The 18,215-nt window shown below is 40.5% G+C and overlaps 1 pseudogene; it reads left to right on the forward strand.

Annotated features, from left to right (window-relative positions):
• Positions 1-18,215, forward strand: part of LOC135213390 (oocyte zinc finger protein XlCOF6-like) — a 119,691-nt pseudogene that overhangs the window by 74,960 nt on the left and 26,516 nt on the right.

Consider the following 18,215-nt stretch of genomic DNA (forward strand, 5'->3'; position numbering starts at 1 on the left):
GTACCTTGCTTCTTCATATATATATATATATATATCGAACAAGAGTAAGAGGGAGAGAAAATATCAAACCACAGAGAGAGAGAAAGAAATAATAACTATATACATGTGGGACTAATTTATTAGTTGTTCATTTATTTTAAGGTCCTTCATAAACATCTTACAAATATATGGGTCCAAATGGTACATTCCCAGACTAAGATTTAGGTTGTTTTTATTAGTGATTTGTATAATTGCCGATTCCAGTAAATTTCTAGAAACATAATCATTAGATCTAGCAATTACCGAGGTATCACCCCAATTAATACAATGAGATTTTTCACTCAGATGGATAAACAGTGCATTTGAAGTCTGGGCTGTTCTGACTGAATACATATGCTGCTTTATATGTACACATAAATTTTTACTTGACTGACCAACGTAAAACGATGGGCAATCCTTACAAGGAATTTTGTAAATGATGTTAGTTTTTGTTCACAGGACTATTCTTAATTACAGACTAATCCTTTAATGGTATTGTTATAAGAGAACACTACATTGACATTAAACGATTTAATATGATGTTATTTGTTACCAGGACTATTCTTAATTAGCATTATCTTTAATGGGTATTGGTTATAAGTGAACCACTACATTGACATTTAAAACCGATTTAAATATTGATTTTATGGTTTCAAAGGCAAATCCACGAAAATAAGGTAAGCTAAGTACATTTTTAGGCATTTCTTTTTCATTAATAGCAACACTATAAAATCTTTTTGTGAGCTTTTTGATAACATAAATCAATTAAATGAGGTGGGTTTCAGAGATCGTTTCCTATCTTTTTTATGTATTCTATTTCTTGGTCCAGATATTATGGACTCGTAATACGCAAAGCGCGTAGGAACATAGAAGAAAAAATTGAAATTTTAATATTAAGATGGTGGCTATCTCGCTTTTTCATTTTTTCCTTCGTGGCAAAAAACCTTTATATTATATATATATATATATATATATATATATATATATATATATATATATATATATTATATATATATATATATATATATATATATATATATATATATATATATATATATATATATATGACTGGTAAAGGTGTTCTGTAACAACAGAATTCCATCTAATAAAAGGAGCCCATAAAACACCAAATGTAGAGAGAAAAGTACTATATTTCAGAGACTGCTGTCTCTCTCTTCAGGTATACCTGAAGAGAGAGACAGCAGTCTCTGAAATATAGTACTTTTCTCTCTACATTTTGGTGTTTTTATGGGCTCCTTTTATTAGATATATATATATATATATTATCTATATATATATAATATATATATAAATTAATAATAATACTATATAATATATATATATATATATATATTAATATATTATATGTATATATATATATATATATATATATTGGATATATGTAATGAGGATATAATTATGATCCTCATTATTCATTTGGTAAATGTGTAACTCGAGCGTCAGGCAAACAACAAACAAACCAGCGGCTTGCGATTTTCCTTTCTCTCTCTCTCTCTCTCTCTCTCTCTCTCTCTCTCTCTCTCTCTCTCTCTCTCTCTCTCTCTCTCTCTCTCCACTCTAACAGGTAGTCAAAATGAGAGAGTTGGATCATAGAATAAACATTTATTAAGTAACAAAAGATAATGATCCAAGTCTTACTGACTAACTTAAAAACCCCCAACAGTAAAATGTCTAAATAGTAATGGTCACCAAATGTCTATTTCCCCATCGGGACTTCCTCGGTCGCCCCATCATGGTTCCGCTAGAACTGTCTGTTTCAAAGACATAGAAACACCCCATAAGTACACACACAAGTTTAACAATCAGAGATTAAAGATTGGATATCCTTATAAAAATGTCAAATAGATAACAAGCCACTCTTTGGCTAAAACAGTTCAAAACTTGCCCAAGCAGCCGGAATATTTAAAGCACTTGATAAAAAACCACTTCGGAGAGCACCACGGCATCTTGCCTTTCTCTCAAAGCCGCCTCTATGCAAAATCCCCCATAGACTTGTGTATCATACATTTTCAACAGAAAGAGGCGCACATGCACTTACGAACGCACACTTCGTTAGCGCCTCACAATTACTAGCTGCAACCAGTTTTCCCAAAGGCACTTTGAGAAGAGTTCATGAACTGAGTACATTGACTTGTCTAACTATGCAGTTTTATCTCACGCCACCCACAAAAACCATTGGTCAGCTTTTCTCGGGTCGTTGCTTCTCCACATTCCAATAGGTCACAGTGAACATATTGGCAATATATTATTAATCAAAAACCCTAGGCCTTATACCGCTCGGCCACCTCAAAATGCTAGCTCCCGCCTAGCAAAATTGTCAAACAAAATAGCTTATATAATATAAAACACATTGGCCGGCTTAAAATAAAATATAAATAATAACTGCACGTCTCTGGCATTATAAAATAAAGTCTGTTATGCTTTTATCTCCAAATAACACTAGAATTTTCTCTCTTCGGATTCTTGAATATCCCTCTTTGCTTGTCTGCGAACTGTAGCAGACTGTAGGAAGACGGAATGCCTCCCTCATTGTAGAAGACTTCTAACGACTTCTGCAGATCCCCAAAAGACACACTGTAGAACTCTCGTGATCACCATCGTGGAAACTCTTGTAATCACCCTGGACAAAACGACAGCAACCTCTCTGCACGGCAGGTGGACGTCTTGCTAGCGTTGGGAAACGACTTTTTGGTGTGTTAGTATGTCAGTCAAGTCACTGGTCAATCGAAAAAGAATTAACCCAGACATACTACTTCTATCAAACAATGATCTCAAAAAGTCAGAAATACTAACTGAACGTCTCCCAATTAACTCCACTTAATATGACTACTAAATCATAAGTCATTATCGTAACTCTCAAAGGAAAAAAAAAACATCAAGTTCTCCAACTCAATTCTCCAAATCCACACATCAGCACACACACAATCCAAAAACTCACAGCAACTCCACGGACTTCTGCACTCACATGTCAAACGCGAACGTTCTCACAAGTAAAAAAAAGAAAAAATCGTAATGTGCCCAAGGAAAAAAAAAAGAACGTAACAAGCCCAGACCCAAAAAATGTTCTCTCAAGCTCTAATATCTGAACAACCCACAAAATCAGCAAAAATCTCCAATGTTTAACAGCAAAAACCCCTTTACTACTCATACAATTAATTACAATGAAACTTAATGTCAAACTCCCATTTACGTAAATAACAACTCCCGAAAAATTACATCTCCCAATAAATTACATCTTCCGTCCAAAAAGAAATGCTATTTAAGCTCAATCCCCCAATTATATCTCTCGTAGGAAAAGGAAGAAAAATAACAAAAAAAAAAAGGATAATCACAAGTAGATTTCCCCAATCACAAAATACATAATACATGTATAAAATGCATAACCCCCGTGTTTTCCCCAAGAAATGTCCCATGTAAAGTTACGGAATTTCTTGACATCGCAACTTTATCGACTGGACATGTCCAGAAAGCAAACTCTTATACATGCGCTTTCGTGAAATGCTATTGTCAACATTTCCAGATATTGCTAAAATTATGATCAATCATCATCAGAGGAAAAGAGTCAGCACACGGCTCATCACATCGCTTGTCAGCAGAAAAATCGCCTGTGGACGTGTGCTCAAACAGCAGCACAAAAAATATCCAGTCAGACACGCAAGTTTGGAAACTCATGATTCTACAGAAAAAGGTCTAACTGACACATTTCACAAAATTAACTCCAGGATATGACTAATGTGTTCAAAAATTTGTCTCGAAGACGTATTGTCTCAACATGACTTCGCCCAATTATATGCCTCCAAAAATAACACACTTGTGAACATAAAAAATGCACTCATCTCCATAGGACTCGTAATGCAGTAATGCCACTTGCCTCCAAATAGTCATGAAACCAAAGAGAAAGAGCCACAGAAATCTTCTCTTTGCTCGAAAAGACAAAAAACTCCGCCATTAAAATATAATATTACTTTATAATTACAATGAAATAATTGGAAAGACGTAAATAGACAACAAACACAAACTAGAAAATACATAAATTAGGCCTAGAAGAAAATAGTTGTTCGCAAATAATAGATAAATGGTTAGGTGGTAGAAGCAATTTTGTAAATAGAGAAAATGAAAAGAGTGAGCAACACAGGAGATACATCAAGAAATCTTTAAATAAAGCACATAAACACCCAAGGACTGACAAAAGCAAAAATAATCGAGCTAGTGGAGATAACAAAAGAAAACACAATTATGTCCATCACAGAAACACACCTTAAACAGCAAAAATTACTATTCCCAACAATCATCAGAGTGGTAGACTCAATGAGAGATGAAGATGACACCAAAGGAGGAGGTTTACTTATAATGTATAGAACCAAAGGAGAGATCCAGATGGAAAAAGAAGAGTCAGAACACAAAGACATTCTAATGGTAAAGGTTAATTATAGAACAGCAGTATTTAACCTAATTCTAGTCTACATGTCAACCAGTGATAAAGAAAGAAATAAACGAATAATAAGCGCCTTACATGTAGCAATAGAGAAGGCCGCAGACCTGCCTGTGATTGTCCTTGGGGATTTCAATGGGCATTTAGGTTTCATAGGGACACAAGAACTTGACCAAAATGGAAAATAAATTATGGACCTTATGGAAAAATACGACCTAACGCTATTAAATGGAGATCCCAGTTGCAAAGGAGAGATAACCTGAAGTAGAGGAGATCAGAACAGCACTATAGACTTTGCCCTAGTCAAACAAAATATGTATAAAAACTATAATGAATGGAGATAGATGAGGGAAAATATGAATATGACCTATCAGACCATCACCTCACAAAGGTCCAATTCAGAATGAACACTAAAGTAAGGAAAACATTCAGAATTGAAACAAAAGAAATCAAATATTTGAAAGTTACAGAAGAGTCTACCCGGAAATACCTTGAATATATAGAGTAAAGTAAGCCAACAAGACAGAAACGGAGATCTAACCCAGTTGGAAGAAACAATGAGTGAAGCAAAAGCAAATACCCTAGAGAAGATAATCAAAAGAAGGTTAAAGACATGAAAGCAAGAAGAAATAGAACCAGTATGGGTCACCAAAGAAATAAAGAGAGAAATAAGCCAAAGAAGGATATATAACAAATTAAAAAGGGAAGCCACAAGAATAGAAGAAAAGAGATACTATGATATGGAGGAGTTATGGAGTTCCATTTAACAACGTAAGAGAGAGAGACGGTGTAATTGCTGTATGGATAGTTAACGACTGTATTGGCTGTTGGTGCTGGGTTGTCTGCTGGTGCTGTTGATTAAGAGTTCTGTGTTTTGAGTGAGTTTTTCAGTCAGTCTTTGGTGAGAGTTAGTAGTGTCGGAAGCAGTTATTTGAAGGCATTGGAAATTGGTTGAGTTTTGTGTTTTGTTTTGTTGTTGTTAAGTTAGTTTTTTTTTTTTTTTGCTTAGAGTTGCTGTGCCTGTGCTGTTGTGTTGTTTGTGCAGTGGTCTTTTGTTGTGTTGTTATATGTGAGGTTGTGTTCCTTGGTTGGTTGTTGTGTTGTTAGGTTGTGGTTATGTTCCTTGGTTGGTTGCTGGGTTGTTGAGTTGTGGTTGTCTTCCATGGTTGTAGTTGTGTTGTTGTGGCCCTTGGTTGTTGTTGGGTTGTAGTCCTTGGTTGTTGTGTTATTGGGTTGTGGTTCTTGGTTGTTGTTGTTGGTATTTCTGTGACCTCAACCAGCGGACAGCACAGGATAGTCCTGGAATAACTGGATTGATGGTGTTTTGAGAGTTTTTTTGTTTTTTGTGTTTTGTGTTTTTTTGTTTTGTATAGGTGTAGGTCATTTGTCCTGCTGTATTTTGTTGTGTAAAGAAGAAAGAGTGATTGAGGGTGGGTTTGGCAGCTGGATCGCTTAGGTTAATGTGGGGAAGGTTTTGCCACTTGTTTTATTTTTCTAGCTTGTGATCCCGCCACAATGAAGAAGCATATCTTAAAGAAAAACAAAAAGTACAGATAATGATAAAGAAAGTATATGAAGAATATGAAGAAAAGGTTAGAAATGAGGTAATGAACGATAAAAACAGACATAGGAAAATCTGGGAATATGTAGACATGCTGAGAGGAAAGACCACACCAGAAAAAGAATGGATAAGGATATACGACGAAAATAGCAAGAGATGAAGGACGAAAACCTAGGGAAAGAGATGGTAAGATTCTGGGAAACGATATACCAAAAGAAGAAAACCAAATAGGAGAGAGATGGAATGAAAGCAAGAAAGAACAGGACAATCATGACATGGAAGAAATAGTGGAAAGATTAGGACAGCAGATGAAATACCATATATCTTTAAGAGAACACATGCATGGAGTGTATGATCTAACAGAGACAGAGATTAGACCAATGGAAGAAATCAACAACAGAAGAATATGTAAAAAATCAACTGGAGAAAATGAAGGCAAATAAAGCACCGGGGCCAGACTGAATGAAGCCACTTCAGTTCAAACCATACTTACAAAGTACCAACCTTCAAAAAGAATTGGCTGAATGTTTAAACAGCATAGTGAAGGGCAGGAAAACGCAGAGAAGCTGGTTCAAGTAAAAAACAACACTTACGCCTAAGAAACAAAACCCCACAGTCAAAGATCTTAGGCCAATTGCACTAACAAATGCATCATATAAAATTTTCATGGGGATCCTGAAAACCAAAATAGAAAAGCATATTAGAAATATAGGAAAAATGAATGAACTGCAATCACGCTTTACCGCACAAAGGAGGGGAATTGTTAATATTTATTTTACAATATTGCATGCAAGAAACGTACAGAGGAAAGGACCCATTATTTTTAGTATCAATTGACTTCCAAAAAGCATTTGACTCAGTTAATAGAAAAAAGCTCATTGAGGTCATGATGAAATATAGGCTGCATGCAGAAGTAATAGATGCAGTTGCAAAGATATATACAAATGATATAACAAGCCTATGCCTTAACAATATAGAACAAAAAGAGCTAAATGTAACTAATGGAATAAGACAGGGATGCAATGGCTCAACCATATTCTTTCTACTAATAACGTACCTGATAATAGAAAAATTAGAAAATACAACAGAAGGTTTTAGAAATGAAGTAATAAGGATAGTGGCACTATTATATGCAGACGACGGATTAATACTAGGACACACACTAGAAGAAATAACAAAATCAATAAAAACCCTTATGGAAATCGCAAGTGAATGTGGCCTAAACATAAACAAGGACAAGAGTAATATACTAATATACAACGACTGGTACAGTATCGATGATGTGGAGAATATAGAGCACATAGAAGAAATAAAAATAGTTAAGCAGATTAAATACCTAGGAGTGACAATCAACAACATGAAAGACTGCTTCAGAGAACAGATAAAAAGGGCCCAAATTAAAGCAAAGCAGATGGCAAATATGGCTAATGCAGTCATCAATAAAAGTTGTAGCAGAGTAAAAATAGGAAATTTGTATTGGTAAGGGTTAGCGATGCCATCATTCTTGTATGCCATGGAAGTCGTGAAACTTGACAAGAAAACTATAGATGAATTTCAGAAGATAGACAATCAAGTAATAGAGCAATTTTGAAAGCGCCAAGTTACACAGCAAGTTGTGCGTTAAGATCTGAAATAGGGCCCTCTTCCTGCCACTCAAAAGATATCAAGAATAAATTAGTCTACCTGAAACGCATTGAGGAGTGGTGGAAATAGGCCCCTATATGAGATAACCATGGATCAGTAAACTCGTAGAAAAAAGGAAGTTGATGGCTAACTCTTCCATTTTTGTTAATTTCTATTTACGAGGAGACTTCATTTTCATATCTCATTCTTCCGCCATTAAAATATAACATATACTTTATAATTACGGTTGAATAACTGGAAAGACGTAAATAGACCACAAGAACGAACTAAAAACAAAAGACATAGATGAAGAAGAAAGACGTAAATAGACAACAAAACGGAATAAAAAAGGATGTAAATTGTGTACAAAACGAGACGTAGCAATATGGGTACTACACAGCAAGTTGTGCTTTAAGATCAGAAATAGGGTGGGCGTTTTAAGTGCAGAAATAAGGGTCTTTGCCTCCCCCTCCCCAAATGACGTAAATAAAAGAGAAAACGAAAGACAAACTAAAAAAAAAATTGACAAAGGGGAATAACTTAAAGGAATAAAAAGCTAAAAGAAACGATAAATAAATCGGAGAGAAAAGTCTACAGGAAATTGAACAGGAGAAAGTCTACATAAACACTCGGAATAAATTGGGAATAGATAGGAATAAGATGAAGAAAAGTGGGAATAGACGATGGGAATGGGTAGGAATGGACCACAACAAAGAGAGAAAAGGTGTAAAAAAATTATAAGAAGATGAAGGAGGAGCCGATCCAAAGAATCCTGCTCCACATTACTACTCCTAGGGACTTAAGTTACGAGTGACTTACGACGCCGTTTGCGTCAATGTGTCATCTCTTATTATTATTATAATAATATTTTGTCAGATTAACGCCCGAAACGGACCCGTGGGCTGACTTGTGGGCGTGTTTGGAGGTAATGGATATATTATATACGAGAGTGTGGGCGTGAAGGGGGTTCTTATCGTATGGGTTGGTGGGGGGGCTGGTCCAATGGCTGTAGGAGGGGTTCTGTGGTCATAAGGGGGAACTGAAGGGGGACGCCGTTGGTCATTGGGGGTTCCTATGGTCATAGGGGTGGGGAAGGGGTGTCCTGTTGGCCATAAGGAAGGAGTCCTGTGGTCATATCGCGGGGGATGTTAATGTAGGCCATCGAATCAGTGTACCCCAACTCCCCTTGGGGGGCCCTAAGTTGGGTTAGGTAGGGACGGTAATGGTCAGGTCAGGATCTGGTTCGACAGGAAAGGCTAGGAATGTCTTTTTATGCACGAGGAGGAACCTGTTCCTGGTTGATGATTGGCAGGAATCGGGTATATCGGGACCATGGAGGGAATTAGGCCTAGTTCCTACACGACATACAAACCAACCTTTTGGTCTTTGTAGAGGCACTACGTACTGTTCGGCAAATCTGGAAACTGGCCGTGAAGCTACTAACAAGTTGGTGTGGTAGTTAAATACCTAACAACCGGGTGGGAGGTCCTATAGTGTCGCTTCGCTTTTGGCTGTCATTGTGCTTACAGTCGAGTTCCTGTATTCAATGACTTGTCCATTCATGGATTTTCTATGGACCTTATGCACCCATTATTAGCGGGAAAGTTTTGCATTAGTTCACGGTATTTTACATAGTGAAATATTCACAAATTACAGGTATTCTCCTACTTACGATGGGGTTCGGTTCCAAAATCCCATCGTTTGTTGGAAAAAATCATATCTCAAATATAGCCTAGCCTACACTAGGGTAATCAGTACCATCTTTACATATAGAGGAGCCTAGCTTACACTACACAGTATATACTTTATATATATACTATACTGTATAGGGTAAACAACCTTGTACGATCCATCGTCATCGTGCTGGCCAGGCCTTATTCACTCGATATTTAATTGGTGAAACAAGAATACAATTACAACTTTAAGCACACCATTCAAAAGATTGAAGATTCGTCAACATAATGTGACATATGAAAGCCCCATACGAACTAAAATAAGCATGTGAGCTCTTCGTAAAATATGTTTTCAAGGCAGTTTTGAAATCCAATATGGCGGCAATCGTGTGGCTGGCCGGTCTAACCACGGACAATCCACCATCTTTCCCAGCCTTCCCAGCACTCATTTGAACAATGTTAGCGTAGATAGGGTAAAAAATCACGGACGACCAACCCTCATCACGCTGGACGGGTCTTATTCACTCGATATTTAATTGGTGAAACAAGAATACAATTACTACTCTAAGCATACCATTCAAAAGACTGAAGTTTCGTCAACATAATGTGATATATGAAAGCCCCATACGAACTAAAATAAGCATTGACGCTCTTCGTAAAATATGTTTTCAAGGCAGTTTTGAAATCCAATATGGCGGCTACCGTGTGGATGGCAGGGTCTGTTCACGGACTATCCACCATCTTCCCAGCCTTCCCAGCACTCATTTGAATAATGTTAGCGTATATTTGTAACGTTTATTGATCTTACTCAAGATTGCAGTTGTAATCAGCACAATAAAACAACATTTCATACATTCAACTTCCCTGGTCAAGAATATATACTTATTTAGCTATAGACTCCGTCGTCCCCGACAGAAATTCGAATTTCGCGGCACACGCTAGAGGTAGGTCAGGTGATCTACCGCCCTGCCGCTGGGTGGCAGGAATAGGAACCATTACTGTTCTAGATCCAGATTTTCTCTGTCGCCGGTTCTAGTAACATCGTTGCTAGTTCCTCCTGACTTTGACTTTCGTGTTTCATCGCCGTTGATCTTCTAGACTGATATTTTTGGTGACGTATTGGATCTCTGGCTTGGCATACGCTTTTGTGGCCTTTTTTTTGGATTTGGATTTTTCTTGGAATGTCTGACACTAGTTTTTCGTTCAGAGTGTGTGTGGATGAGAGTTGTAGTGTGAGACTACCGAAAGCTTCAGTAGACCCTCACACTACTTGTAAAAGATGTAGAGGGAATGAATGTTCACAATCTAATACATGTGATGAATGTAAGAATTTAAATGAGGAGGAATGGAAGGTTCTTAACTCATATTTGAGAAAATTGGAAAGGGATAGGGCTAGAAAAGCCTTTTCCAAAAGTCTGAGTAGGTCGGTCTCTAACGAGCCAGTTTGTAGTCAAGTACCTATCTCTAATGTAATTGCTTCCTCCCATACAGCATTACCTTCTCAATTATCAGATTCTGCAAGTTCAGCATCAGAAATTGCAAATTTGAAGGCTTCCCTTCTGAAGATGGAACGCAAATTGAAGGATTTAGAAGGTAAGCAAAGTGAAAGTGTTTCCAGTGAAGTGGAGGGTGTGTCTGATCGGCTCTGTCTCGCTCCCAGGTCTAGACCTCTTCCAAGCTCCCAAGCCCAGAGGAGAAGGAATGTCAAAAGCCGTACGGAGGTTTCAGAGAATCCCCACTGGTCAGGCGTCCCCTCGGCAGGATCTGTAGTAGCGTCCCAGAGTGCCACGGATAGCTGTTGGAAAGGCATCCTGAAACAGTGTTTTTCGTCATCCGATTCTTCTTCAAAGAAAGGAAGGAGTTCTGACAAGCTGTCGAGACCTTCTAAAAGATCATGGAATTCGTCAGCTTTGGATTCTAGCCCGGAAAGTTTTCTGGAAGACTATCCACCGGAAAAGAAGAGGAAAGAGATCTATTCATCAAATCCTCCTTCCCATAGATCGGATACGGAGAAAGAAGACGCTGCTACAAAGATCCTAAAAGAAATGCAACAGCAGATATCTTCGTTGGTTGGAGTATTGAAGAAGGATCCTCCTCGGAGAAAGGACCGCTTCCTTCCCGTTAAAAAATCCCGTCCAGTAGAAGTCTCTGACAGCTCGGACGAGGCGCCTGCCAGGCGCAAAACGCCAACGAGGCGAGAGGATCCAACCAATATTCATAAATACAGAAAGGCGCCTAAGGCTCCTACCAGGCGCCGGGCGCCTGAGGCGCCTACCAGCCGCGAGAAACTATCCAGGAATGATACATCATCCAAGCGCCAGGCGCCACGATCCAGGATCTCCAGTTTCATCTGACATGGAGTTAGAAGTTGACCGGGAGGCTCCTCTTTGGGACTTTTCGCAGGATCAGTTTTTCGCCTGACAGGGGCTCGAGAGTCGCACAGGCGGCCGTAGCCCTTGTCAGGATGTGGCTGATTCTGTGAGAGGTTTTGCGCATTCAAGACCTTCTTCTGATAGGGACGCTAGTTGTCGCACAGGTGGCCGTCGTCCTTATCAGGACAGTCTTAATGTGAATAAGGGCAAATTGCAGGATCGGCCTTCTCCTGGCAGGGACTCAAGATGTCGCACAGGCGGCCGTAGCCCTTGTCAGGTTAGAGTCGGTACTGCTAAGAGCCCCCTCACTTGCTTAGAGAGGAGCCTCCTCCGGTTGCTCATTCTTCTCCTAATGTGACTGGACAGGATATGGAAGATGTGTCAGACTCGGAAGCAAATAAGGGGGCAGGTCTTTCAGACTATAAGACCTTAGCAGTCCTCTTATTGAAAGAGTTTGGAGAGTCTCTGAGTCCTGCTGCCCCTCCTTCTCCTTGGTCTTTATTCTCAAGTACGAGGACTTCTAAGTCATCCTCTTTTTTGAAGATGCAACCTACCATCTCAATGAAGAGGGCTTTGCATGCCTTCGGGAATTGGCGTTAAAAATCCAAAGAGGAGGCGGGGAAGACTGTTTACCTGTCCCCCTTCCAGACTATCGGGAAGGAGAGGGATTTGGTATAACACAGGAGAAGCAATGGGACTCGCTCTCCCTGCTTCTGCAGACGCAGACTTCTCTACATTAGTGGACTCGTCAAGAAGACATGCGCTTCCATCTGCGAAAACAAATTGGACTATGTCAGAAATGGACCATCTCCTCAAGGGAGTATTCCATGTCTTGGAAGTTTTTAACTTCCTAGACTGGTCCCTTGGGGCTTTGGCCAAGAAGACGCAAGACCCCGATTTCTTGGAACCCGAAGTCCTACATAGCGTACTGGCATGTATGGACAAGGCGGTTCAAGATGGATCAGCGGAAGTGGCATCCCTTTTCGGGGCAGGAATTCTCAAAAAGAGAGCTGTCTTCAGCTCATTTTGACAAAAGCGGTCTCTCCCGTTCAGAGGGCGTCTCTCTTATACGCCGCTCTTTCGAAGCAGCTTTTCCCTTCTGAGTTAGTGAGGGATATTTCTCACTCACTGACTGAGAAGGTAACGCAGGACTTGCTAGTTGCAATCAGCGAAAAGAAGTCAAGCCCAGCTGTTCCTGCCACAAAGAGTGAGTCAAGAAGTGCTCAGCCGCCCTTTCGAGGGGGAGCTCATCAGGCCGAGCCCCTAGGAAAAGGGGATCAGAAAGAAGAGGAAGTTCATCTTCCATTAGAGCAACAAAGAAGACCAAATGAGATACCTGTCCTCCAAGCACCAGTGGGGGCCAGGCTGCTGAAGTTTTCAGAAGCATGGGCCTCGAGACAAGTAGATTCTTGGTCTCTGGAAATACTCAAGAAAGGATATCTCATCCCCTTCAGAGACAGATCTCCATTGACGACGACACCGAGGGAGCTGTCAGCGAGGTACAAAGATCCAGCAAAAAGGGAATCCCTGTTACGTCTGGTACAGCAAATGTTGGAGAAGGAGGCCATCGAGACAGTGCAGGATCCTCACTCCCGGGGCTTTTACAATCGCCTTTTCTTAGTGCCGAAAGCTTCGGGAGGGATGGAGGCCTGTGCTGGACGTGAGTGCATTGAACCGCTTCGTGGAGAAGACAAAGTTCTCCATGGAGACTTCCAACTCGGTCCTTGCAGCTCTGCGTCCAGGAGATTGGATGGTCTCCCTCGACTTGCAGGACGCTTTCTTTCACGTCCCCTGCAACGGCTCCTCAGGTGTTTACGGCATTGATGAGGAACGTAGCAAGATGGCTACATCTGAGGGGGGTGAGAATATCACTCTATTTGGACGACTGGCTCATAAGAGCAAGATCGAGACAGCAGTGTTTGGAGGACTTGGAAACAACTCTAGATCTAGTGAAATCACTCGGATTGCTCGTGAACCTCGAGAAATCTCAGACGATCCCCAGCCAGGACATTGTCTATCTGGGGATTCGGATGGATTCTCGGGGTTTTCGAGCATTTCCATCCCAAGAAAGGATTGCTCGAGGATTGGAGAAGGTCTCGGCTTACTCCTAGAGAAAGAGCCAAGCTCAGCGAGGGAATGGCTCAGTCTTCTGGGCACCCTTTCGTCGCTAGAGCAGTTCGTTTCTCTGGGGAGGCTGCACATGAGACCTCTGCAGTTCTACCTGAGGAGAATGTGGAACAGGAAGACAGGAGAACTGGCAGATTCTTTTCCTCTACAACAAAATATCAAGAGCCACTTGCGATGGTGGTTAAACCCTCTGATAAAGAACGAGGGAGTGTCCTTGTCTCTGCGGAACCCTCGCCTAGTGTTGTTCTCCGACGCCTCGGAAACAGGATGGGGAGCAACACTAGGGACGAAGGAAGTGTCAGGCATCTGGACGAGAGAACAGATGTCCTGGCACATAAATGCGAAAGAGCTTCTAGCCATTCATTGGGGCTCTGAGGCATTTCGAAGACGATGTCAGAGGCGTGGTGGTCCAGGTCAAACTCGGACAACACCACGGCTCTGGTATACATCAGAAAGCAGGGGGGGACGCACTCTTTCTCCCTATACGAGTTTAGCAAGAGCTCTATTAATCTGGGCGGAGGAACGAAAAATAGTACTCCTAACAAGATTCATTCAAGGAGGGAAGAATATAAGAGCAGACAGACTGAGCAGGAAGAACCAGGTCCTTCCTACAGAATGGACCCTTCATTCAGAAGTCTGCCAGAAACTGTGGTCTCTATGGGGGAAACCTCAAATAGACCTGTTTGCGACGTTCCTCTCCAGAAGGATGGAGAACTTCTGCTCGTTAGGGGAGGATCCCAGAGCCATAGCAGTCGATCCCCCGTTCAAGATACTGGGGGAAGTGATAAGGAAGTTCGTGTCCTCGGAAGGAACGAGGATGACACTAATTGCTCCCTTTTGGCCCGCTCGAGAATTGTTCACAGAGGTACTGGAATGGACGGTGGACTTCCCCAGATCTCTTCCCGAAAGGACAGATCTGCTCAGACACCCCACTTCGAGAGATATCACAAAAACATCCACGCTTTCGCCCTGACTGCCTTTCGACTATCGAAAGATTGGTCAGAGCGAGAGGCTTTTCTTGCAAGGCTGCAAGAGCAATTGCAAGAGCACGAAGATCCTCTACCATGTGGATCTACCAATCGAAGTAGGAAGTCTTCCGTAGATGGTGTAAGGCAAAGAAGCTGTCCTCCTCGATACCTCTGTGACCGATATTGCCGATTTTCTTCTATATCTGAGAGAAGAATCTCAATTGGCAGTGTCTACGATAAAGGGGTATAGAAACATGCTATCTGCTGTGTTCAGGAACAGGGGCCTGAACATAGAAGAAAACAAAGACCTTCATGACCTGATACAGTCTTTTGAAACATCAAAATCAAAAGCTTCGCTTTCCCCTAGCTGGAACCTAGACGTGGTTCTGAAGTACCTCACATCAGAGAAGTTCGAGCCTCCTCATCAAGCATCCTTCAGAGACATTACAAGGAAATGTATCTTTCTAATGGCTCTCGCTACTGCCAAGAGAGTCAGCGAGTTGCAGGCTCTAGACTCGAGAGTGGGGTTTAGAGGAGACTCTGCAGTGGTATCTTTCCAGCCTTTATTTTTAGCAAAAAAATGAGAATCCTTCGAGACCTTGGCTCAGGAGTTTTGAAGCTAAAGGACTTTCTCAACTTGTGGGAAAGGAACTTGAGAGGTCATTATGTCCGGTTAGAGCCTTAAAATTTTACCTGCAGAGGAAGAAGCAGCTGCAAGGTTGCAATCAAAGTCTCTGGTGTGCGGTTAAGGACCCTAAGAGACCGATGTCAAAAAAACGCCTTAGCCTTTTTCGTTAGAAACGTGATTACTGAGGCACACATGAAATGCAAAAGTGAATCCTTTGCAACTTTGAGAGTAAAAGCGCACGAGGTACGTGCAGTTGCGACATCGATATCTTTCAACAAGAACATGTCGATATCTTGCAGCGACGTACTGGAGGTGCAACTCGGTGTTTGCCTCCCATTATTTAAAGGATGTAAGGGTAACATACGAGAGATGCTTCTCTCTGGGTCCGTATGTATCAGCGGATACAGTGCTGGGTAAAGGAGATAAGACTGATCCTTAATTTTTGTTGTTTTGACTTTAAAATAATTTGGTATTAAATTTTAAGGTTGTTTGAAAGGTGGTTGGGGATAACTCCTTTCAATCTTAGTACTAATCCACGGTTAAAATCAGGTGATCGGGTTCGGTGTTGTACTCCTTTATTATGCCATTAGGCATAGGTGTATTGTCATGTAAGTGGATAAGACCCCATTGACAAAGGCCATCAGGTTCTGTCGAGTAAGTGGATAAGACCCCATCGACAGTCCCCACAAGAGCTCTTAGCCATAGGTCACATCCTCGCTGAGGCTCTTGAGGCAAAGCAGACTTCTAAGCAGTAGCTATGAAATCTTCCGCCAAAACAGGTAGGAACCAGGGTATTTTTTATTTTTATTACCTACAACGTATGTTGTTTACCTGTCTAATCAGTAATTAGCTGTCTCTTACCCTCCGCCAAAGGTGCCAATCAGCTAAGTATATATCTGACAGGGAAGTTGAATGTATGAAAATGATATTGTTATTGTACAATAAAGTTTCATACATACTTACCTGGCAGATATATACGATTAAATGGCCCACTCAGCCTCCCCTCAGGAGACAGGTGGAAGAGAAAATCTGGTTCTAGAACGGTAATGGTTCCTATTCCTGCCACCCAGTGGCAGGGCGGTAGATCACCTGACCTACTGTAGCGTGCCGCGAAATTCGAATTTCTGTCTGGGACGACGGAGTCTATAGCTAAGTATATATCTGCCAGGTAAATATGCATGAAACTCTATTGTACAATAACGATATAATTTTTGTTGCCTATATTAGTGAAAGTATGAAACTTGTTATTCCTGGGGTCATGGTTTGAACTGAATTCATTTTTACCTTGTAATCGGTGGTTTTTATCCTTACTGCCATCACAACTGAAACTCCACAGTGCTTATTGATTGTTATTATACATATTTTGGTCTCAGTTCACTCCACATTGCACTTTAAACAAGTTGCTGTTCCTGGTTCCTAAGCGCGCGCACACCACAAACACAGTTACGAAGAGCAGACGACGACAATGCAAAGTTTTATTCCCTAAATTGTTTACTTTACTCATTATTTAGTTCAACTTTACTTTGTTATTTAAAAATGTTAATTTAATTCATGTCTATTATCCCTTTTTTTTTTTGCAACCAAATTACCCCAAAAAATTACAGATATTTCTAAAGTAGATAATCCAATGTTTCTAACCTTGTCGTACATCTGGCTGCTGAAAACCATAGAGGAACAGACTATGGATAAGTGGATCATAATTTTTTTCTTTTTTTTTGCTAGCACCTTTCATTGTATTTTGATTTTCTTTAATAACTGTATGCCAGAAATAAATGTAACCTTTAATGTTTGCATGCTTAGAATGGCAAAATCATCGTTGCCACATACGCCGATGCATTATTTAAACTGTTTCCATGAATTCTAGTTGTCATAGTAATGCAATACTGATAAAACTGCTTTAATATTTATGTATATTATACTTCAATACATAGGCTGATTTCACCAATTTCCACGTTTTGTGTAAGTCTTATATCCATTATGGAGGGTGAAAACATACCAATTGGCAACAGAGAGAAAGAGAGAGAAAGGAAAGCGAAGATGTTAGCGGCAATAAGAATCATCACAATAACGCATATCATGGCCAGCGATACGTAGAAACGAAGATTCCCCCCTGCATAAGTCGGTGACGTGTGGTCCATCTCAGCTAGTTGCGTCAAACGATGAGCCACCTTCGCGTTGTAGAGGTAAGGATGGGATTACAGTGCTGGTCCATGTAAAATTCGCGAAATAGGCCCGTTCCCCGATGATAGTGTTAACTCCTCGGACCGTGTAGTTCGTGGACGTCCCGATGCAACCGTCAGCTGCAACGAAGATCTGGGAGTGGGCCTTGGATCCGTTCGGGCACGATACCTTAAAGCCTGCCTTGTCGTATCGCATCCACGAGCCGTTGTTCAGCCTGTAATTGAACTTATTATCGTCAAAAGGATAAAGTTTTTTCAGACAACCTTCGTGTGTATGGGAGAGAGAACCGTTTAGCACTATACCTAACTCGCATGAATCCATTGATATATGATGGAATTCAAAGGAGTCAGCTGTACAAACTTTATTATTCATGGCTTCTGAACAGTGAGTGAATTTATCTAAGTCTTTAATGACTGTATATGATTCCCAATCAGGGGAAATCAATGTGTCCCGTCAAATTGGGTATTACTGGACTTGAATTATTCGTCATAAAAGTTGGGAACGGTGCGATTTTGTATGCTTGCCAGGCATCAGAAGAATCAAAGGGAATTGTAATCATGATCCTGTAATTTTCAACACTTACTGATATTAAACTATAATAAAATTCTATC

This window comes from Macrobrachium nipponense, chromosome 42, assembly GCF_015104395.2.
Source record: "Macrobrachium nipponense isolate FS-2020 chromosome 42, ASM1510439v2, whole genome shotgun sequence".
In the NCBI taxonomy this organism is placed as follows: Eukaryota; Metazoa; Arthropoda; class Malacostraca; order Decapoda; family Palaemonidae; genus Macrobrachium; species Macrobrachium nipponense.